The sequence below is a fragment of the Eptatretus burgeri genome, chromosome 1 (assembly GCF_056783735.1).
Source record: "Eptatretus burgeri isolate ZD-2024b chromosome 1, Ebu_testis_v1, whole genome shotgun sequence".
Taxonomy (NCBI): domain Eukaryota; kingdom Metazoa; phylum Chordata; class Myxini; order Myxiniformes; family Myxinidae; genus Eptatretus; species Eptatretus burgeri.
This window is the reverse complement of record NC_140961.1, coordinates 113822768-113846057: the sequence shown is the minus strand read 5'-3', so window position 1 is coordinate 113846057 and position 23290 is coordinate 113822768. Positions and strand designations below refer to the sequence as shown.

General features: G+C 44.0%; 1 long non-coding RNA gene across 1 annotated transcript in view; it reads left to right on the top strand.

Annotated features, from left to right (window-relative positions):
* LOC147035214 (uncharacterized) overlaps positions 1–23290 on the top strand; it is a 67519-nt gene that overhangs the window by 26960 nt on the left and 17269 nt on the right. The window lies entirely within an intron of this gene.

Sequence of the window (23290 nt, the reverse complement as noted above, 5' to 3'; positions counted from 1 at the left end):
AAGAGATGCTTCCAAAATGGAAAGTTGTAATGGAGAAGAAAAGTCAACTTTAATAAAATGAAGGATATGGTGAGGGGCGAAAAATGAGAAAGGAAAGAAAGCAGACAATGGCTTTGTTCAACATGTGAAAAAGGAGTTGGATAGAATTCAATTAGATGTAGGCAGGTTATAGATGGAGTCACAAGAAGCGCAGTGGTATCACAGGAAATTTGGTAATAAAAGCTGGGATTTTCAAAAATGAAAGATGTGAGGCTCAATCATTTGAAGAAAAAGATACACAAGGATATACTGTACAAGAATACTAGATGCAGGAGGAGGCCTTTCAGACGGTCATGCATGCACCACATCAAGCCCAGACAAATTTTATCCTTCTATGGTTAGAAACGAATTAGACAGCTTCTGATGCCATCAGAGACAAAGTGATTCGATGAAGAACTAGAAGGGCACTCTGGAGAGCGTATACCTCCACCATGCAATGCCTGATCCAGGAGAACATATCAGGCCCAATATATTTTTGAAATATCATGCTTTGACATCGCAACATCACCAGATATGCCTCCACCCACATTATTACATCATTATACATATGTGCACCAGGTTTGATTTAAATCCCTGAACCCAGATTCAAAATATTTAATTATTCTGGCTACCAGACCCATGCGTCCAATGAGGATTAAATTTAAAACACGAACTCCTCATGATGACTACATCATAACTGTGATGTTGATTGATGAAGCGGTACAAGAGAAATTTTTTTTAAAGATTTTGTTCTATCCAATATGGCCGCCAGACCATGTAACCTATTAATTAATTGTGAACACCCAGATATTGCCAAAGCTTGGGGAACATGTGGGTGAAGTTTCCACTTGATCTGTCTAGCTGTTTTAGAGAAGATTTTTTTTTCAAGGTTTATTTTTCAAAAAAATCATAGCTGCCAAACCATGTGACCTGTGGCATCATAAGTGAGAAGGTTTTGTTCCTCATGTATAGGCGATCATAACTGTAAAGTTTTGCCTCGACCTGTTCAGCCATTTTGAGGAGGAGGATTTTTGAAGGCTTTTATTTTTTTAAAAATATGGCTGCTCAACCACGTAACCGATGACATCACCAATGCCCCCCGCCCCACCCCCGTACAATTCAGCCTGAGATGACCCTAAAAAATCTTCATCCTGTCTCGTTTCTATATATATATATATATATATATATATATATATATATATATATATATATATATATATATATATATATATATACATACTCCAGTCAAAAGTTTGAGAACACCCAAATTTTTCTACTTTTTACTGAAATTTAAGCAGTTCAAGTCCAGTGAATAACCTGAAATGGGACAAAGCTAAGCGGTAAACAGCGAGAGGTTAAAAAAAAGTTTAGGTTACCAAAAACTGAAAAATAATGTAAATTTCAGAGTTGTTAAAAAAGGCCCGTTTCAGGGAAAAAGTAATGGGCAACTGCAGCTGTTCTGCAGCAATGGAAGTGAATTAAGTCTTGAAAGTCGATGCAAACAATTCCTACAGTTGTCCCAACTTTTGTTGATTAGTTACAAACCCTCTGTATAAAAGCAGTGTTGGAACAGACTATGTTGCTGCACAATCTGAAGCATTATTTGGACAATATTGCACTGCAGGAAGTAGTATATTGCTATCATAATGGTGAGAAAAATATAATTAACAAAGGAAGACAGACAGACCATTATAACACTTAAAAGTGCAGGTCTTTCCTTTAGAGAAATTGCAAAGAGCCAAGGTGTCAGTGAGTACAGTTTCCTACACCATCAAAAGGCACTTGGACACTGGAGGAAACTCTCACAGGAAGAGGTCTGGCAGACCCAAAGCCACAACACAATCAGAAGACAAGTTTCTGAGAGTCAACAGCTTGTGTGATAGGCAGCTCACAGGACAGCAGCTTCAAGCACAGCTTAATACTGGTAGAAGTAAGGAAGTCTCAGTTTCAACTGAAGAGAAGACTTCGAGCTGCAGGTTTGACAGGTCGAGTGGCAGTAAGAAAGCCATTGCTAAGATGGCAAAATAAGAAAAAGAGGGTTGACCGTGCCATGATGCACCACCAGTAGACTAGTGAAAACTGGATGAAGGTCTTATGGACTGATGAACTAAAATTTGAAATCTTCGGGTCATCATGCAGGTTTTTTGTACGCCGTCGAGTTGGCGAAAGGATGGTTCCTCAGTCTGTGACACCAACTGTCAAACATGGAGGAGGAAGCGTGATGATCTGTGGCTGTTTTGCTGGATCCAGAGTCGGCGACTTCCACAGAGTGACTGGCACCCTGAACCAAAAGGGCTACCACAGCATTTTTCAGCACCATGCAATACCCTCTCGTCTATACCTAGTTGGTCAGGGGTTCATCCTACAGCAAGATAATGACCCAAAACATACCTCTAGGCTATGTCAGAACTACGTAAGAAGAAAGGAACAAGATGGTCGGCTACAAATCATGTAATGGCCAGCCCAGTCTCCAGACTTAAACCCCATCTGTAATGTCTGGAGAGCAGTGAGGGACGTAGAGTCGTGAGGGCTGTCAAGCTCTGTTTATTGCGTGTCCGGATGTACACTACTCCGAGCCTCTAGCGGAAGTGAACAGCTATATGCCCTGCAGACACGTGACTACCAACACCACTCCTCCACGCCCCCACAACGCTCTCCGCATTGGGCTTTGCACGCGTATGCCAATATGCCACATTCCTCCCTCCTAAAGTATGATTATGAAATGACAATTATAATGATAAGCATAATTGGCAAAGTATACTTTGCAAAGTATACATAATTGACATAAAAACTAAAGAGGAACAAAACGACATCAACCATGTAAAATTTCCAAAGTACCACGTCACACGATCCAACCCTGAGATGATGGTCAGCTGTGAATCACCCAGACGAGATGGCACAAAAGAAAACGTGCTTCATCTGCACAACCTGTCACAATAATGCCGTCGTTATAATCTGGCCCAAAATTCAGCCCTCTATCCCCATCACAACATATATCGTGTTGGTGCGAGTGAGTTGAATCCCAAATGCAGTGGACTGGCGCTCGAGTACAGAGTTACACGACGAAGCCCATGATGTCTGCAGACCAAAATAACCATGGCCGTGTTAAAGATAAAAAGAAGAAAGTTTGGGAGCACAGTATAACAATGCAGCAGAAGCGCCCCCAGGCGGCCCAAGCTTACACGCCTTCCTGTGAGGTCGAGGTGACATGATTAGAAGAACCTCCTGCGCCCCCGGCTGACAAGCTTGCTCGTCCCCCCATGGACAGAAACAGGTAAACACGCTGAGTCCGCCAGACATGAGGGCACCGTCACTGGCGTGGAGCAGCAGGGAGGGCGGACTTGGGAAGATAACAGCCCGGCCCCCGCGAGAGTAACGGGAGGGGTGACGCTGAACAGCGCCGGAGTCCCACGTGCAAGTCGAACCGGCAATTAGCCGGCTCTATTACCAGCAATCCCATACAAAACCACGCATCAAATCCAGTCGAGATCTCCATGCACGTCCACACGGACGATCAGCGTACACTGCACCCACAACCATGTCATAAAACAGCAAGAACATCGTCTGCACAGATGCAAACTTCCCTTCACGTACAGCGCGTTCCCCCAGTATAATTCCCACACATGAGAGGGCAGCGAACCGTGGACTGTCATTGAAGCCGGAGATCAGAAAGACCTCTTTATTTGCAATGATCATCCGCAAGTTCTTCACATCATATTGATCATATTGATCATCATATGGATTGATCCCAACCAAACACATTATGCTCACACGCGGACTGTCGGCATTTGCTTTAATAATGCCATGCTGAATCACTCGTGCTGCAATCATCAAACACACAACAATTAACCATTTATAAACCACATTGCGCGGACGCCTCTTGGTTGTCACGGCGTTGAGGCGACTTGCGTGCCGGTCCCCATCTGAACGTCGCAGAGGCCACCTTCGATGGTCGCGTTCCACGAACTTATTTAATGCGACCAGCTCGCTCCAATTCCCCGCTGAAATCGCCTGCACGACACGGGTGTGCACTGTATCATGAGCGCAGCGCAAGCGCGAGAGTCCGTCGCAGCTGGCATGACCCTCGTTGCTCCGGAACCATATATCGTAGTTGCAGGAAGCAATGACCGGAACCCCATGTTGCATCGTCGCGGCTCCTGCCACCAGAACCTCACCCTCGGATCTCGAGGGAGGCCCGGGCCCAAACGGAGGTACGGTTCCCAAAGGAGACACAGGTGCACCTGGAGGTACAAACTCCGAAACAGGAACCTCCTCCTCCTGACACTCTAATCGGCTCGGCACGGGACGTCCAAGGCCACTGGCTGGCGCCATCCAGTCTAGTTGAATGCGGGCCAACCCGCTCCGACCCAAAAGGGTGAGCCCCTCCCCTCGCACCATGAACCGCGAGAGCGCGACCCTCTGACCTTGATGGGTGACCAAGACGTGTGCCCAGCCAGCTGCTGGTAGCACTTCACCGGTATACGTGTGCAATGCGAGGGTAGACCCGAAAAGACGTAGACCGGGGAGTGCACGAGCGGTGCGCTCGCTCATGATCGACACCGCCGCTCTGGTCTCAACTCGAAACACGAATGGTGCCCCGATCATCTCGACCTCCACTGTCATTGGTCTTGTCACCTTCGGACGAATTGAAAACAGGCTCAACATCGGTTGCATTTCCTGCTCCGGGCCGCCAGGATCGCTATGCCCAGGCTGCAGGACTCGACCCGGGGCGTAAAAGTGTACGCCATGCACAAAACACCGTACCGGCAGTAGGTCTCGACCCGGGACATTGGGGTCGCTTCACACACCGCCATCCATGACCGTTATGATGGCCAAAGACACTCGGCACACACACCGTAGAAGTCCCTGAGCGTTCAGACCGCCGTCCAACTGATCGCGTTGCAATGTTTGTTCACGACCCACACCGAAGACTGTGCGTGCGGCCGTGGGCGCTGGGTACACCGCATGGACTTCCGGATCACCTGCCGCGCTCTGGCCATCGAGGCTCCGGACATCTCTCAGAGTCTGTGCGACGGCCGACGCCGCGTCTGAGCTGAATGTAATGTCCTCGTCCTTTAGCCATGGCATTGCAGAAACCATTCCCTAGGATTGCAAACCAGAAATAAAATGATCTCTGAGCCGTCTCGCCATTCACTCGACGTGAATTTGCAGGTGTCGGCGAGATTTCTCACCCGTGCGGCGAAACTCGCAATGCGCTTCCCTGGGCTCCTCGCCAGGTGATCGAACTTGCGCCGCGCGAACTGCGCTGATTTTCCCGGCGCTCCGTGTGCCCTACAATCCAATTGCACCGGCCAAAGACTCAAAGTCAACACCGAGGAAAACCAGGCACTCTGCACGCGCTGATCCGAAACAGCCTCGTCGCCAATGTAATGTCCGGAGAGCATTGAGGCACGTAGAGTCGTGAGGGTTGTCGAACTCTGTTTATTGCGTGTCCGGATGTACACTACTCCGAGCCTCTAGCGGACGCGAACAGCTATATGCCCTGCAGACACGTGACTACCCACACCACTCCTCAACGCCGCCACAACGCTCTCCGCATTGTGCTTTGCACGCGTATGCCAATACGCCACTCCGACCCGACAAATCATGTAATGGCCAGCACAGTCTCCAGACTTAAAACCCATCGAGCTGGTTTGGGATGAACTGGACAGAATGGTGAAAGCAAAGCAACTTGCAAGTGCAACATATTTGTGGGAATTTCTGCAACAGTGTTAGGAAGAACTTTCCAAACAATATTTGATTTCAATTGTAGAAAGAATGTCACGAGTATGTTCAGCTGTTATATCTGCAAAAGGTGGCTACTTTGATGAGTCAAAAATTTAGATTAAATTTTGTTCAACAAAACGATTCCTTGATTTCTTTTTTTACCTGCAATTGTTTATTTGTTCTGTGCTTTAATTTCAGAGTACATTGAAACAATAAACTGCCTAAATTTCAGTAAAAACTGGGAAAATGGGGGTGTTCTTAAACTTTTGACTGGTAGAGTATGTGTGTCTATATATATATATATATATATATATATATATATATATATATATATATATATATATATATATATATATATATATATATATATATATATATATATACATTGTCACTATTCGTTGTTCGCTGTTGTTTTTAGAGTGAATATTAACATTTGACATTGTCATGCAATCAATTGAAGCTCTCTCATTCGTTACATTTGAAACTAATGTACCATTTTGATGCATTTGGTTGACATACTCTAAATATTTTAAATGATAATTTAATGGTGGAAAATTTTTATTGTGATGAATTAAATCCAATTAATCTTTTTTTGCCAAATAAATATTTTCGTAGCAGTCTGATTGCAGACATGATTGAATGTAATCCAGGCTGACAATGAATTATGTGCTTTGTGGAAGGCGATGGGAAAGATTTTAGAAAGAAAAACTTTTGAAATGTGTTTCCACTTTTCATGAGAGTTATTTAAGAATTCCAGTTCATCTGTCTCGCAAAATTAAATGTTACATGAGGCCTGCCTTGAGAGCTACCGTCCATCCACTTGTGATCCAGCCTCCAGGTTCTAATCCTTTGTGACATTTCACTCCGATCTCATCATCTCATCATCATCATCTATCCTCTTTGGGCCAAGTCACCTATAAGGCTGCAACGCATACTCTCCAGACTGCCCTGTTTCTTGCTATCGGCCTAGCTTCATTCCATTATCTCCAGCCTATCTCTTTTCTTTCTTTTCCACTGTGCTCCTCCAGGTTGTTCTTGGATGTCCTACTTTCCTTCTTCCTTCGGGCTTCCATGACAATGCTGTCAAGTAGTTGTTATCATCTTTCATTCTCAGAATGTGTCCAATCCATTTCCATCTCCTGATCTTCACTTCATCACTGATCTTCATTACATTGGTTCTTTTGAGTAATTGTTCATTTGACACAATGTCATGGCCATCTGATTTTAATATCCTATGCAGACATTTGAACATAAAGATGTCAAGTTTCTGATTGTACCCTTCGTTTATCTTCCAAGCCTCACACCTATATAATAGTACTGATTTGACAAGTGAGTTAAATAATCTTAATTTGGTTTTCAATGTATAAATTCTTGAGCTCCATAATTGCTGAGTTTCATGCAGGATACCATAGCTTTACAAATTCTGTTCCTAATATCCTCTTCTCCACCTCTTTGTTTGTTGTTTGTTGACTATGGTCCCGAGAGAGGTGTACTTCTCAACTGCCTTTAGATTTTGGTCTCCGATTTGAATTCTGTTGCTTTCATTATTTATCATCAAAACCTCTGTTTTCTTCTTGTTTATCTTGAGTCTGGTTTTTGATGCAAATTGATTCATTTTTGTTACTTTAGTTTTACATATGTTGCAAGCGAGATGACAAATGGGCAATGTTGTCAGCAAAGTTGAAGTCCTCATATTTGATTGTAACCCTCCACCTAATCCCTGTGTTGTTGCCATCTGTTGTCTTCCTCATTGTCCAGTCTACTACTAGCAAGAATATAAAACTGCACATTGCATCTCCTTACTTCACTTCTGTTTTTACCATGAATCACTCTGATTTTTTATTTTTGGATACACTCTCTAGGTTCGTATGAGAGCTGACACACAGAACCTACAACAAAGGGAGCAAGAGACAATAGGGGCGGTAGAGGGAAGGAGAAAAACAGTGTGGAACAAAGACATGAGGAGATCTGTGGAAGGGAGAGTGATGGGGCAGGGTACACAGGGTAAACAAGATGGACACCACAGGGACTTTCTGATCTTACAAGACAAGGGCTTTCAGGACGGAAAGCAGGGAATTTGAAGGAGGTGGGTTTGGGGTGGATTAACGGGGGTAGAAAAGATCGTGGTTTTGGATGGGTGAAGATAAGAGATGGTGGTGAACAGCTGTTTTGAAGACCTGGAAGGAAGAATGGGATTGAAGAGAGTGTGGGAGTTTTTTGCGAAGGCGGAAAAAGAAGACCAATGAAAGGGTGAATGTGAGCAGTGCTTCTTGATTTTGGTAGTTTTACCATAGGCAGTTGCTGGCGGACATTGAGCACCCAGTGGAAAAATGAGGGAGGGGTGACATAACTCAGATTTTAATGAGGGAGCAGATTTTATCTGGTTTGTCAGTGGCAACCTGTATGGAAAGATCTGTCAGGTTTGAGCAAAGGCCCCAGATGTTGAGGTCTACACTGTTGAGGAAGAGTGAGGGGAGGAGGTTTTGGGTGCAGGGATGGGTGGGGGAGGTTCAGACGAGGGAGGAGGGGGGAGGTAAGGAGAGTTGTTGAAAGAGTGTGGGATATTGCAGAAGAGCTAGGAGAGATGGCCGGATGAGGAGGAGAAAAGACTTGGTGGTGATGAGTTGAGGTACAGTGGGGAGTAATAAGAGAGGGTCAGAGGGCAGTTGAAGATTGGAGGATGTGGAGTGATGAGATGGAAGAGAGAGTTTGGGTTAAGGAGGCAGCTTTGAAGATGTGCGGGGGGGGGCAACTTTGGGGAGGGGAGTGAAGGGGAAGATTTGAGGGAGAAGGGTGAGAGGGGAGGTTTGAGGGAGAAGGGTGAGCGGGGAGTTTTTGTGAATGGTGAGAAGGAAGCATCGAGGGGGAAGAGTGTGAAGGTTGCTTTGAGAGTGAGTGGAAACGATGAGAGCAGGCATAGCCAAGGTGTAGCAGGGAGAATTTGGGAGAGGGGAAGGATGAGACTTGGTAGAGGTATGGTGAAGAAGGGAGCAGGCAAGGGAAGGTCGAAGATTTGAGGGGATGGGAAGAGGGGGAGGTATGCTGAGAGGAAGGAAGGAGCATGTTTGTGGTGACGAGTGTACTGTTTGAGAGAGTGAGATATCTGTTAGGTTAGAATGGAGCCCATAGATGTCAGAACACCACACTTTGGGACAACAGAGGAGGAACTGATACTGAAGCAGAAGACAGTGAAGAGGTGCCAAGAACGGAGGTAAGATGAGGGGCAAGATGGGATGGGTAAGGACAGGGGATCACACGTGAGGGGTTAGGAGGAGGTATATTTAAGAAGGTGGGGGAATTGTTTCTGAAATTGGAAAAAAAAAAAAGGACGATTGATGGAACACGAACTTGCATTGCAAACTGGGATTTAAAATGTTTTTTTAAAGTCAGAGATGTAATTGAAGACATTACGTGAGGGATGCAATGAAGGAGAATTAAGAGACTGGAGAAAAGAAATGTTGTAACGGTGGGAATTTTTAGACACGGGATGAAGGAAAGGTCAAATTGGAAACAGCCTTTTGAAGAAGAAAAATTCGCGAATTATGACACAATACTGAGAACCACACATGTGAAAGAGGAAGTTTACAGACTTTTAAAACATTTTAAGAGACCATTTGTTTTTTTAAGATTAGGTAAATTAGGTAAAGGACAGGTTGAAGAAAAAAATTGTGAAGGTGTCTGGTGAATGTGGGTTGGCAAAAGTCGAAGATGGTTGATCGGAGAAAGAAGGAAGAAGAAGAGTCAGTACAGGAAGTCACGTGGTAACGTGGGGTATAATGTGAGGGAAAAGGTATTTTTATTTATTTATTTATATTTCAAGACATGAAACAGAGGGCATTAGTTGAGAGGGATAGAAGGAGGGTGGAGGGAAAAGTGGAGAAAATAAAAGCTGATGGTAATAAGGAGAAAATACAAAATACACGATCGTGCACACAAACGGGAAGAAGGGTAGGCCTCAAGGAAACCGGATGTTGAAAAGACGACAAAAATTCAACAATTAGCACAAGTTTTAACACAAGACCTAACTCGAAACACGCAGTAAACACAGAGCTAACAAAATGACAGCAAAAATGTGAAAAAGTGACTAGAAAACTTATCTTAGAGAAAGTCGACAGAGACTGAAGAAGAACCACCACCGTCACTCAAGAACTGGAACCGGAAAAGGATTCCTCTCCTTCCTCCAGCACTGCACGTTCACTGTCCTCATATAAGATCTGTACCATTCTGATTATTTTGCTTGAGATTCCATAACTAGCCATGATCTTCCAAATGCTTTCTCAGTGCAGTGTTGAAGGTGTTTTTTCAAAGTCCACAAAAGTGTTATATTGGGTTTCCTCCCTTTGTTACCTGCTCAATGATGTGCAAAATATAGCTTTGTTCAACTGTGCTTCTACCTCTTCTAAAGCCTGCTTGCTCATCCCTCAACTTGTTGGCAACTCCATATCTAATTCTATCTATCAGCACTCTTCCAAATACTTCACTTGGAACTGATGTGAAAGTAATTTCTCTCCAATTTCCACATTCTGTAAGATCACATTTCTTTGGTATTTTGACAATTAACCCATGCGTCCACACTTTAGGTACTTGTTCTTTGTCCCAAATTGCTTTAAACAAGTTGTCAAGCCACTCCACTGTTGTGTCTTTGTCCGCTTTCAATAATTCCATCCTTGCCTTCAGATTTAGCATTCTTCATCTCCTTTATTGCTGTTCTAATTTCAGTTTTTGAGATATGACTTGTGCTGATTTCTTCGATAACAGGATCACCGTCCTCTTCTGTTGTTATTTTTTTTTTTCGAAAATCAAAAATCGGCTTCTGCGCTTTTATGCGCAGTATAATCATCCTCTTTGTCAAAAAATTTCAGCCTGATCCGTCAAAAACTGTATGACTAGTATGCAATTGTATTACTATATGCTTTCACCCCAACATTCGCGCTAGGATTCCCTAACATAGGGTTAGGGAATCGAACACAAATGATGAATGGACAGGTACTAGTCATGTTCCTATATGTAACAACGAACAGCAAAAATGCCATCTGATGGGTTCTTTTATCTACATATTTCAAATTCGCCTTAGTCTAGCAACCACCCATGTCACCTACTGGGTTGTTTGTCTGTCTGTCTGTCTGTCTGTCTGTCTGTCTGTCTGTCTGTCTGTGTGCAGGATATCTCAAAATGTTTTGGACGGATTTGGACAAAACTTGGTGAACATGTTGGCTGTGTGACAAAGAAGAATTATTTCAATTTTAGTGAAGATCTGAATCCGGATCCGGATCTGATAATGTTTTTAAGTGATTCTTCACCATTGAGAGATAGTGGGAAACTTATATGTAGCATGATATCTCAAAAAGTTGTGGAAGGATTCTGATGAAACTTGCTGGACAGGTTGTGTGTCGCAAGGACGAATTGATTTGATTTTGGTGAAGATACAAATCCAGATCTGGATATGAGAATTATTTTATTTTTAAAGTGATTCTTCACCAATGAGCAATAGGGCCACATATATATGTGTATATATGTGTATATATATTGTTGCGGTTTTCGCGCCCGCCGGCGTGCTGACGGCCACGTAACTCGAATCGCGGCACGTCGCCCACCGGACGGACAATCCAGTCGTGACCCTCTCGGACTAACGCCGGGAACCAGTCACGGGTGGACCTTTCGGTCTCACCACGATCGAGCCAATCAGCCCCCGCGTGGGATAGGGTTGCTCGCCGAATTCGACCTACCTAAGTACCCACGCGGAGGGTAGACCGGGCGATCGCACCTCGCCGCAGGTCGACTTCGGACACGGGCCACTTAAGCGACCCGTTCCGTACTATCAGAATAACCGAGCGGTGTTATCGTCGACCTCGACGGTTCGATTAATTATCGGGCGTATTCAGCCCACTACCAACCCTTTACGTGAAGCAAGATGGGGATTCAATGGGAGAAATGACGAAGCGAAGCGGGAGAACAGTTCAATAATAAAGCACATTTATTCGCGGCACACGGGAAGCACACATTCAATTCCACCAAAAGCACACAAAAAAAAAGAAAACACAATTCCATTTACACAAAAAGCAAATATAAAAGCGAAGACAATGCAGAGCTAATACCGACTACCGAGCACACGGCAACACTTATACAATTCTACTTCACAGACGGCGCCGACAACACATACCCAAAACCAAGGAAAAGAATACCCCCAAGAATGAGGCGGGCCTGAGGCCGAGACCGGGTCGCGCCTACCCGTCTGGTGATGAGACGCGGAGCGGCGATGGCGCCTCACTCCGCGGGCCTCGCGGACAGTGTCTGGCAGGGGGTGGGAAAGGGGCCCCCTTGGTCGCACTATCTCAGCGAGGGGCGAAACAGGAGGGGGTTGCTGATGCTCGGGGTATAGAGGATCTTTATTATCCCTGGTGTGCGTCTCCACCTCGGCCAGGTCGCGCTGCCGGCCTTCCTCGGGCGTGCAGCTCCCGGCACCGTCGCGAGCACCCCCTCGTCTGCCTTCGCCGCTGCCGCCTCTCCGCCTCTGGACTCTCCACCCTGGACTCTTCTTTGGGCTCTCCTCGTTCGACTCTCTTCAGCTTCTCCAGCTACTGCAGGCTTCGGGCTCCAGACTTCCACACGGCTCTGACTGACGAACACGGTCCTTTTATCCCCCCGTAGCTTCGCCTTTGACCTTTCACCTCGCTCCCCATTGGCCCGAGAAAAAGTGGGCGTGAAGGCTTTTGATCCACAAATTTGCATATATCGATCGTTCTGGAGGCGGGGCCAAATCGCCCTCGCTCACCGATTGGACAGCAAAAAGTGGGCGTGTGTCGTTTTTGATCCGTTTTTGAAGCACAAAATCCGTGATTTTGTACACGCTGTTCGACGTGCGCCCTGCACGAGTCCAACACCGGTACCCACAGCGGGGCAAGAACGGTGGCGATGCTACGGTTGCGAGGTGTGACGTGAAGGTCGTGGCGGTTGTGGTGAAGCGGCGTTGTGGTTGGTGGTTGATGTTGTGGTTGTGGTGGTAATCATGGCGGTTGGTCCAAAATAAAGATAGTAAAAGAAAAACGGCTATCCTGAAGAGTCGCAGCTCGCATAAATGACATGTATTCCCACTAGACAACGGGTTTGGGCCTAACTACACATATACTTGCCGAGATACCTCACCTAAGGGACCTGAATGGTGGTTTGCGAATTTGGTAACCACAACAATATATATATATATATATATATATATATATATATATATATATATATATATATATATATATATATATATATATATATATTTACATATAGATGTGTATATATATATATATATATATATATATATATATATATATATATATATATATTTACATATAGATGTGTATATATATGTATATGAATATATATATATATATATATATATATATATATATATATTTGTATATCGATATATATATATATATATATATATATATATATATATATATATATATATATATATATATATATATATATATATATATATATATATATATATATATATCATGGTGTTTCAAAAATTTATTTGGCCTGATATGTTGTTATGGATCACGCATTGCATGGTGGAGGTATGCACCCATCTCATTTCAATTTTATTTCAGTTCGCACTAGTTGGTGGTCGCTTGCAATATCTGCATCCCCCATGATTCGAGTGTCCATTATTGATGCCCTATGTTGTTTGCTTACCATCACATCGTCTATCTAGTTCTTTGTCTTTCTGTGTTTGCTTATGTATCATCTTTTTGTAGGAAATGGTGCCAGTTATCACAAGATTATTAAGTCCACAAAATTTGATAAGCTTTTCTTCATTTTAATTTCTATCACCTAGACCATGACTTCCGATGACGCCCTCATATCCCTCGTTGCCACCTCTCACTTTGGCGTTGAGATCACCCGTTATTATCAATAAGTCGCGTTTGTATTCCCCATCGACCACTGATTGTAATTGCTCATGGAAGTTTTCTTTGTCTTCGTCACTTGCATTGTTGGTAGGTGCATAAACACGAATCACAGAAAGCTTCACATATTTAGAGAAGAATCTGGCATATATTATCCTTTCATAAATCAGTTTCCATTCAAGTCGTGATTGCTCAGTCGTCTTGGACATCATAATTGCAGCTCCATGGTGGTGTACGTTATCTTCTCTCTCTGAAAATGACATTCTCTCGAGACTTCAACTTGACTTTTCTGTACCCTGTCCACCTGCACCCACTGATCCCAATATATCAATATTGTATCTAGCCATCTCATTCATAATTTGAGCGGATTTACCCATTGTGTTTCGTGTTCTTACATTCCAGCATCCAATATTAGTTATTTATTTTGGCCTGCTTATCGAAGTTGTCGGCCGCTAGATGTCCTTTTGGCTCTGGTCCAGAAGTGCCATACTGTCCACAAACCTGATGTCATCATCCTCTGAGACTTGGACCACCACCAAAGAACATAACCAGCAAAAGCTGGTATTTGAATTTCACTTGCAGTTTCCGTAACAATAGTTTTGAACTGAGTGGGTTGTTGGTCCGCTACAGTAGTTATATTTTCAGGGTTTTCCTTCCCTTAGCCAGAGCCTCATCAGCCTAACACCGCAAGGTGTTCGTTTCCAGGGTGCAACAATATGGAGGTGCAGTTGATTAGGTGCTCTACAGTTCATGGCAGACTCCTCCTTTTCGATTTCCACCAAAAACTGAGCTAGCCGGCCCCAACATCACTGGCTGTGATGCCGAGGGCATGCACAACCCTCACTCTGATCTATATCACAGATATTAACTTTTTAGATGGCCGATGATACTTCACCCAAATTGATTTTTGTATCCAAAGTGGAGGCTCACGGAGGAGTGAGAATATAAAATGAATCAGGATGGAACAGAGCAAACTCAACAGTAGAATGAGAGGTGGTGGGGGGGGGGGTGGGTGATGGTGGCACACTAAGAGCATGATTGATTGATAAAATAGGAGATTTGGAAAAATAAGTGATGTGGGGCAGAATGAGGATGAGAGGAAGACATACTTGGTGGAAATGATGCATACAGCCACTAACTCTGAGGAAGGAAAAAGGGGAAACTTGGAAAAAGGTGGGTGAGGAGAGGGTTAATTGGGGTAGAACAGATCATGACTTTGGATGGGGCATGATCTGAGATAGTGCTATGTCACTGTCTTGAAGACCTGGAGGGAAGAATGAGATTTATGTGAATGTGGAAATTGGTTCTGCAGGAGGGAAGAAAGAGGAACGAATGAGCAGAGATGAGCAGTGATTCTGGATTTTGGGAGATTCACCAGAAGGGGGCTGCTGTTGGACCACATGCACTGATATGCAGAAACCTGGTGGGGGTACAATTCACGGAAAGAGCAGAGGGTGCAAGACCAGACAGGAGAATGTAGAAGACTGAGAGAAAACCGACGGTCTGATTTTAAAGACACAGGTCCACAGACTCAGCTTCATCACTGCAGATTCCAATGATCTTGTAGGCCTTGGTTTCCACAGCAACAAGCTGAGTAAGGTGTGATGCAGGAGCACCAGCCCAGAGGGGAGAGCAGTACTCCATCAGGCTGCGGATGAGTGCCTTGCAGGTGCACAGGAGCTCAGGTGCACCAAGGAAGGACTTTGCACAATGGAGGATGCCCAGTCGGCATCTGTCTCTGTAGGCCAACTTTGACATGTGGTTTGTCCAAGGAAGATCGTCGTTGATCGTGAGACCCAAGAATTTGAGTGATTGAACTTCTACAAGTGGATTGTTGAGAAAATCGATTGTGGTGGGAGAAAGGGGGGGTTGTAGGTGTTGGGTTGCCATATGATCCTCAAGGAAAAGGATAGAGATTGTGAAAATGTGAGATTTATCAGGATTGAAAGACATATTGCAAGTGGTTTACCAGTTTGTGATTATTTAAAGATCTGAAGAGCAGGAAGTGGTTACATGTCTGAATGATGAGGGATGTCACGGCATAGGGAGAAGTCATCAGCAAGTCGATAAAGAGGATTTTACAGAGACTCATACAGATCGTTGATAAAGATTAATAGGAAGACAGGGCCATGTCTCAGGGGCACTTCATCCTGCCAGGAAGAGATGAAAGGATTCCGCTGAGAGCCCACATTGGCTATGAGAACAGAAGTCAGTGTGCCTTGTATGGAGTTGGCAGGATGACAGACTGTATCAAAAGCACGATATATGTCGAGAGAGAGAGACAGTCCTGATCTCACCTGACATTGAGGGCTTCCATCAATTGTTAGGTGAGTAAAAGCATCATGTCCGAGATGTAGTGATCTGGTCTGAATCCCAATTGATGATCTGAGATGAGGTTGTTGGAGAAAAGGAAGGATTTCATATCCTTCTATCGAGTGCAGCCTGTGGCTGTTGGTTGCATCATTGGTTGGGACACGGCTATGCCGCTGATGCAGTGTCCCCCTTACCAGTACACTGGTACTCATTTTGCCGACCTCGGAAGGTCGAATGCCAGGCTGAGTCAACCTCCTGGTGCATTTTAATTCAGCGGCCAACGGGGCTTGAACTCAGGACCCTAGGATCCCAAGCTGCCACCTTAACCACTAAGCCAACACCAGGCTAGGATTTCATATAAACTCTGATGATGAGTGGAAGTCAGCTGATAAGTCTGTAGTTAAGGGAATCAGTTTTTACACCTTGTTATCTCCACCACCGAAGGTGGACGTAGGTTATGTTTTCACCCCTGTCAGTTTTTCTGGCTCTTTGTGTCTGTCTGTGAGCAGGATATCTCAAAAAAATTATTGATGGACTTGGACGAAATATGGTGGACAGGTTGGGTATGTGATAAGGATGAATTGCGTAGATTTTGGTGAAGATTCGGATCCGGATCCGACACTAGAATTTTAAAGTTATTCTTCACCATTGAGTGATAGGGCTAAAAATGATATATAGCATGATATCTCAAAAAGTTATGGACGGAATCTGTGGTTGAGTTGTGTCGGTGCCAAGAACAAGCCGATTACCTGAGATTTTGGTTAATGTGCGGATGCAGATCTGACATATCAGTGGGATACAAAACTCACACTGCTCAGCCTGGCAGAGGTATGTTGCCAACATCATATGCGCACTGGTCAACCTACACCCCTTTCTCCCATGCATACATTATAAATATATGGCCACTGATGTTGTCTCCTAATGATCTTAATGTTGTATTGTTGGATAAGATTAATAATGAGGCAATTTTTAAACATTTTGCATTATGATTATTTAACTAATGGATATAATTTCAGCAAATTTATCGAAGTACCAACTTGGCTCACTGGTTGCATCAGCACGGAGTTGTGGATTTGCTGCGATGTGGTGCTGCTCCCAATTAAGGAAGGAATTCTGCCAGGATGGTTTTGATACTTCGTCTACCCTCCGTTGATTTAAACCCTGGGATCGTTAACGTCCACCAACAAATGATGGTGGCAAACTCCAGCTTAGCATTCATCTAAGGAGCGGCGCACTCAATGGTGCAATGCCCTGCCTATGAAGCCCTCGAATATCTGTTTAGGTTCACGATGGGGATCAAACCAGAGTGGAGACAGCTTAAAGATAAGTGCACTACCTCTGAGTCATCCAGTCAACCAATATAATATACTTACCATAGGAAGCCAGAATTGAGATTAATGATGCATTTTAACCTATACCATGCATGGTATCCCTAAGAGAGAGGTCACAGGTTGGCTCAGTCAATGCACTTATCAAGCTTGCTTTGCCGAAAGAGTGAAAGTGCTGTCTTAAGAGTTTAAGTCAAGCAGGGGATCATCATGATTGGTTTTGCTTAAAACTGACAACGTGTAAAATTCGCATCTCCATCAAGTTTATTATCCAGATACCAATAAAATATCCATTTGAAAGAAAATTATGGATTCTGTAAGGACATCCATCTCGGAGTTGATGGTAATCTTGCGGATATGGAGATAAACAGTTCTGGCTTTGTACGTAGACAACTTGGTGAAGAACCCCAGGTGGAAGCAGAGCATAAGCTCAAAGAAGTTCAGTCCAGTTGTTGAATTGTTACATGCCAGTTCGTATAGCCTATTACATTTGTATTTTATTTTTCGAACTTACAAATCAATAACTGTGATGAAACACTGATGCCATTCACGAAAGAATGATGCTCATACACGCTCGCGAAGCAGCTGCGTCATTATGCCGAGTGGTTGTCCTGAGGTTTGATGAGGTTTCATATAACATACTTTGGAAGATTTTTAATGCTCTGAAACGTTACAGTTTGAAACGTTTTGAATGTTTATTGAAGCTATAAAAAGCCTGAGGCCAGCAGTTCCAAAATCGTTTTTCATCTCTCAAATGCAATGGCTTTTTCAGTTCACAAAGCATCCAGGTAAAGGAAGAAAAAAATACACAATACGCTCTGCAAAACAAACCTGTGCAGTGGTGATAGGTGAGAAGGTGGTAGAGGATGGGGGTGGGAAACAACCCATTCCTCACAAAAGTCTTCTTGCTGTCAGAGATGCTGCAGAAAGAAAGCTTTTTTTTTCACACCTGGATTTCCTCTTCTGAAGAATAACACCAAAGGCAATTTAAAATAATAACAAAGTGACACAGATTTTATGCACACACAAGAATGTTCTACTGATACTTAATGTGTGAAATGACGACTCAAATAGATTCTCGGCTTGTTAGTTGTTTTTTTTTTTTGCTGAGCGTGAGATATAGAATGCAAATTCCAGGTGATATCCAGTCTTAAACTATGGAGTCGACCTGACCTGCTGAGATTTCAGTAATCCCCTTCTGGAAACATCGATTTTGATCTCCATTGCCTCAAACCATTTGGTGAAAGCCTGTCATCTGAAAAAGATGGAATATGTGAGATCAGCATGTCTTAGTGCTCCCTGTACACTTTAAAAAAATAATAAATAAAAAAATACAAGGTCTAAGGCTCGTAATGGAGCTGCCGCTCACATGCACACGCTCACAAAACGGACAGTCAGTACTGACGAGACAAATACTTAACACAGCCACTGAGCTTGGAGGTGGTGCCATCACTTCATGGGATACGCTGGGTACCAGTGACGTCATAATAATGGCACCGCTTTTCTCACCGCACTCAGTGGAGCATTTCCTCAGGAGGAATTTCCTTCTCCCCATGGATGCCAACCGATGGGGATTGTCCGTGTTCTTTCCTTTTAAATGCTGAATGGCAAGTAAGGAAGCAGCACGTACCTTTTTTAGCTCACCTGGAATGTATATATAGTTGAGGAGAGGTATTTACATCACACGGTGTCCGGCAGTCAAGCTGTATGTAAACACTCGGAACTTCTTCTCTGAAACTGCACGCACAATTTAGATGAATCTTGACCACAATCTTCATCACCCATGATCCACTGAAGTTTGTTCACGGCATTTAAAAAAAAAATCAGGCTCAAAAAGGGTCTACTGAGGGTCAAAGTGGGTCCAAGTTTGACCCCTAAAATAGGTATTTGTTCCGCTACCTGTTCAACCATCTGAGAGAGTGAAAGTGTCACCCACTCCATATGCACCTGCACTTGCAGAACTTGTACCAGAAACATCTCTGACTGGTGACTTTCCGGACAAGGATGTTTCGCCCACTGTGAGCGAAGTCACATGCCAAGCACCAATGTGCATTAATCTTTAAAGAGGGATTGTAACATACTGTGATGTCAGGTCTAGTTCCTGGCTCCACCACCTGGTAGTGTCAGGAGTGCTATTGCTGTGTTACCACTTCGGGTTGATAAAATGGTGTTTGGACGCTTGCTTTGTGTCTTTCAATGTCTCAAATTGCAATACCATCGGTCTCGTCAAGACCTATTGCAATGGTAATGATATTATGTTCCAAATTTAGTGAAGACATGATGAGCTGTTTCTGATCTATACACTTACATAGACTTGTTCAACCCTTCGAATACTTGGTGTGCCACATTGGCCAATTTCTATGGCCCTTTTGAATGTAGGATCCTGGACTAACCGGACATAGTACTCAGATTAAAAAAAAACAGAAGAAGACAGCATTTTTAATGGAGGTGTCAGTATGACTTTGGTCAAAATAACATGGGAATCAGGAAAATGACCAAATCTCAATGTCTGAAAAATAAACTTAAGAGATCTTGGAAGCTGAAGATCGCCCAAATTGAACCAGTGATAATTGGAGCAACAGGAATGATGAAGAAGGAAGACCCACATTAATCATCATCACGACCGAACAGAAATCTTAAAAACGAACCACAGTTGGAAGCTCTCCGGGACTCAGTGATGATGCTGAAAAGAACCCTTAGAACAAAACTTTGAGAACAACAAGAATTTACAGCTTCGTCTTTGAAAAATGGAGGTGGATACGAAGTCCCTGCTTATAGGATGGAAATTGGTATCTCGGTTTGACTCGATCACCTTTAATTTGGTCTTCGGAAAGCAACCAAAGTCGTGGCACCCCCGGTTTTGTCCATCTTTTGATAAAGGGGTCAACGGGTCGCGGTGGGGATGCTGGATGCTGTAGTTTACTGTTGAATTGCTCTCGTTATGCAATTTTGATGGTTTGATGGTGAGTTTTGTTGTGCTATTGCTCTTGTTTTTGTCATTATTTGTTATTTTAATTACATTTGGAAAATAACGGCACTCGGTCGAGCGCATAATTCCGCCAGGCTCCACCAGGGTAATCAAAATTGAATTGATTCGTCCTTGTCACACATCCAACCTGTCCACCAATTTTCGGCCAAATCTGTCCATAACCTTTGAGAATTTTGTGTTATGTATGGTGGTGGTGTGGTGGTTTCCACACAGCAGGTTTATACGTCTGATGCTGTAGTAAGGTGAGCTGTGGTTTACCAATCCTTGCTTTTAGCTACAGCCGCTGGATAGCTCTGTGAGTGAAAACAAGGCCAAGTGTGTAAGTCCTTCCTTCCAGTTTATAGCCTCTACCCTCGCCAAGACTTCCAGACTACCTCCTTGTGGTACACCTTGGGAACAGTGCTCTTGAGGGCATTGGCTAAATGTCTGGAGGATCTTGGAGTAAGTTGGTACCCAGGCCTAAGGCCTGTTGCCTGTCGATCTGTGCTGCTTCATGCAATGGCGGTGCATTGTTATATTGTGGGTGGAGTCAGACCAGCTGTCCAGTCAATGGGTGCAAAGCAGTGTGGTGGAGTCAGGATAGATGAACGCTGACCCATGTATAAAATGTGATATTTTCTAAGTTTTAAAAGGGCAAAACTCTGTGAAAAATTAATGAAACGCTCTGAAACTCGAACTTGTTCTGTAACTTGTCATGATAAAGCCATGCAGAGTTTCAGTTGAATATGTTGGATATGCTGCTTCTGCCCTCCAAACAATCGATGGAGGTCCTCAATACCGGACATGAAAATCAGAGCCATATCCCTAGACATATCAGGTGCTTTCGACACGGTCTGGCACCCTGCCCTGCTCACTAAACTCTCTTCCCATGGTATCCAAGGACATCTCCACTTGTGACTCGCGGACTTCCTCTCCTGTCGCAGTCAACATGTGGCCCTAAATGGAGTTCTTTCATCCCCTCTTCCTGTCCAGGCTGCAGTTCCTCAAGGCAGCGTTCTGGACCCTGTTCTTTTACTGGTTTTCATCAATGATCTCTTCGACTCTCTGGAAAATCCTCTTTATCTCTTTGCTGATGACTCCACCCTTTGCCGTACCATCTGTCATCCCTCAGACCGGCAAGCAGCAGCTTCTTCGCTCACTGCAGATCTGGGTAAAATCACAAACTGGTCCAACACGTGGAACATGTCTTTCAATCCGGACAAATCTCACATTCTCACTTTGTCTCTCCAAAAGGACCATTTGGCAAATCCCCCTCCCCCCTTCCACTTTCTCAGCAATCCTCTGGAAGAAGTCCTTTCTTTCAAGCTTCTGGGTCTCAATATCTGCCATGATCTTTCTGGGAAAGCCACATTTCCAACCTCGCCTCCAAAGCCAGTTGCCGACTGGGAATCCGCCATCGTGCAAAGTCCTTCCTCGGCCCACCTGAGATCCTGACCACATACAAACCTTCCGTCAGCAGCCTGATGGAGTACTGCTCGCCCCGCTGGGCTGGTGCTCCTGCATCCCACCTTTCTCGGCTTCACGCTGTAGAAACCAAGGCATTTCGGATCATTGGTATCTTCCACGATGAGGCTGAGTCTTTGGGCCTCTCACTCTCTCACCTTTGGCAGGTCGGTGGTCTTTCTGTCTTCCACCGTCTCCTCTCCGGCCTTGCTCCCCCCCCCATGCTCTGTCCGTGATGTTTCCCCCCTATATTTCCACAGGGTGCGCAAGGTCTACCAAGAAGCCACTTCTGGTGAAACTACCAAAATCAAGAATCACTGCTCACCTTCACTCTTTCATTCCTCTTTTTCCCGCCTTTGTAATAAGCTCCCTTACTCCATTCAATCCCATTCTTCCCTCCAGGCCTTCAAAACAGCTGTTCACCACCACCTCTTATCGTCCCCCATCCAAATCCTCAATCTTTTCTACCCCCGTTAATCCACCCCAAACCCACCTCCTTCAAATTCCCTGTTTTCACTCCTGAAAGGCCCTGTGGTGTCCATCTTGTATACCCCGTGTTCCCGACCCATCCCTCTTCCTTCCACAGATCTCCTAATGTCTCTGTTCCCCGCGGTGTTGTCCTTCCCACTCCCGCCCCTCTTGTCTCATGCCCTCCTTGCTGTGTGTTAGCTCTCAGTATTAGCTAACAAAAAAAGTTATCATAATAAAGCCATGTACCAAGTTTCATTTGAATATGTTAAAGGGTATAGGGGGAAAAAAAGTCTGAAAAACACAGGTGAAATGGACAGAGTGTAAACGTACAGTCTCCTCCAGTGAAACTGGTAGGGGACTAATAACAGAACAGTCCAACCAATATACTTGCGAATCTTCGATTTCACAAGTAACAAACAAACAAACAAACAAACAGACAGGGGTGAAAACATAACCTCCGTCAACCGGTAAAAAATGTTTATTTTTTTTTAAAGGTGCGATTTATAGGCATTCTGCATTTCTAGGACGGATTACTTTGCCAGCAGAGGAGCTTTCTTCAGTGTGAACTGCCAGCTATTGTCATCGGTATAAGAAGATGCAGTGGAAAAACTACAAAAAGCTGAGACATCACTTACTTTATGTTGAGCACCTGTTCTGTAATGGCACCAGAACCAGGGCCAGATTTACTTGCTTGTGGGCCCTAGGCCAAACCTTATCAGTGTTCCCCCCTCCCCCCCAAAAAATTACATATATATATATATATATATATATATATATATATATATATATATATATATATATATATATATATATTAGTGGGGCAACTTAGCTAAATATAGCATAACAATTGTGCATTTTGTGAGGAAAGCACCAAATTTGGAACACTAGTAGCCTATCATATTGTTACGGCTGTGGAAATTCGCAATACACCATAAAGGGTCCTTAGATCAGTTATGATGCTAAGTTTATGATCAGATAGGTCCCCACCGTTGTTTAAAGGGTTTTTCTTCGTGTCACGGGGCTGCGACTCTTTGAGATAGTCGTTTTTCATTATCTATCGTTATTTTGAGCCACCATTGCCACAAACCTCCACGCAAACA